Source organism: Tachysurus fulvidraco, unplaced genomic scaffold, assembly GCF_022655615.1.
Source record: "Tachysurus fulvidraco isolate hzauxx_2018 unplaced genomic scaffold, HZAU_PFXX_2.0 HiC_scaffold_69_np12, whole genome shotgun sequence".
NCBI classification, from domain to species: Eukaryota; Metazoa; Chordata; class Actinopteri; order Siluriformes; family Bagridae; genus Tachysurus; species Tachysurus fulvidraco.
In genome coordinates this window covers 1-1,000 of record NW_025927274.1, presented here as the reverse complement: position 1 = coordinate 1,000, position 1,000 = coordinate 1, and the positions used below count along the sequence as shown (strand labels likewise).

Below are 1,000 nucleotides of genomic sequence, written 5' to 3'. Positions count from 1 at the left end.
TATTTATTTATTGTTTTCTATCAAAACATTAGCTACAGGGTATGAATATTAAGATGATGTAGTTAGAGAATTCAAATAGTAAAGTAAATGAATGCCTATGTCAAGAGCTTACAGCACCTGGTATTGCCAGGCAGTCGCCTATCCAAGTACTAACTGGGGACACAGTCGATGAGACGCAGCTGAAATTTATGAGCACATTTTGCAGATTAGAGGTTCGGGGCAGGTTCAAGAAAAGAAAAGAAAAGAAAAGAAAAGAAAAGAAAAGGAGGTTTTGTCTGTTTTTAAACAGTGTAATGGTGCACCAAGCCTGGATGTACTGCAATACCAGGGCGATGCGTGGAGCGGACGGAGCAAGCCCCTGTTCCGACTCCCAGCTCTAAAAATCCATTTAATATGTAGTCCTCATATAGAGGACGTATCAGATATTAAACTGATAAGAACAGATACTACACTTGATCTTAGCCAAAAGGCCGAGAAGCGATAACCCGTTATTCCCCCTGCCTGGCGGACAGCTAGCTGCCAGATGCTAGCAGACAAATGGTAGGTGATAAGTAGGCCTACTCTTCAAAGCACTTTGATCTGATATTACAAGCCCTTATAGCCTTGCAACTGCAAAGCCCACAAAAATATGTTGAACTCATCAACGTTCCTCTCCACGGAAATCTTTAGTAAAAGGCGAAAGATTTGTGCGTGAATGAAGAGAAACCCGAGCTACTAAAGAAGGCCGAGCAGGCCCTGTATTGCCGTATCGGAGGTGAACACAGCAGGATTAGGGTAAGTTCCACCCATTGTCACTATTGAAGCCAGTGTAAAGTCTTGCATTTGGATAGAAAAGGGGCGGGGACACAGTCGATGAGACGCAGCTGAAATTTATGAGCACATTTTGCAGATTAGAGGTTCGGGGCAGGTTCAAGAAAAGAAAAGAAAAGAAAAGAAAAGAAAAGAAAAGAAAAGAAAAGGAGGTTTTGTCTGTTTTTAAACAGTGTAATGGTGCACCAAT

At 42.0% G+C, this 1,000-nt stretch overlaps 2 non-coding genes across 2 annotated transcripts; both read right to left on the bottom strand.

Moving 5' to 3' along the window:
- Window positions 1–291: 291 nt before the first annotated feature.
- Window positions 292–482, bottom strand: LOC125140678. The gene has a single exon (XR_007139885.1). It is a non-coding gene; the product is annotated as a U2 spliceosomal RNA (small nuclear RNA).
- A 117-nt stretch (window positions 483–599) lies between these two features.
- Window positions 600–714, bottom strand: LOC125140679. The gene has a single exon (XR_007139886.1). It is a non-coding gene; the product is annotated as a U5 spliceosomal RNA (small nuclear RNA).
- Window positions 715–1,000: the final 286 nt, after the last annotated feature.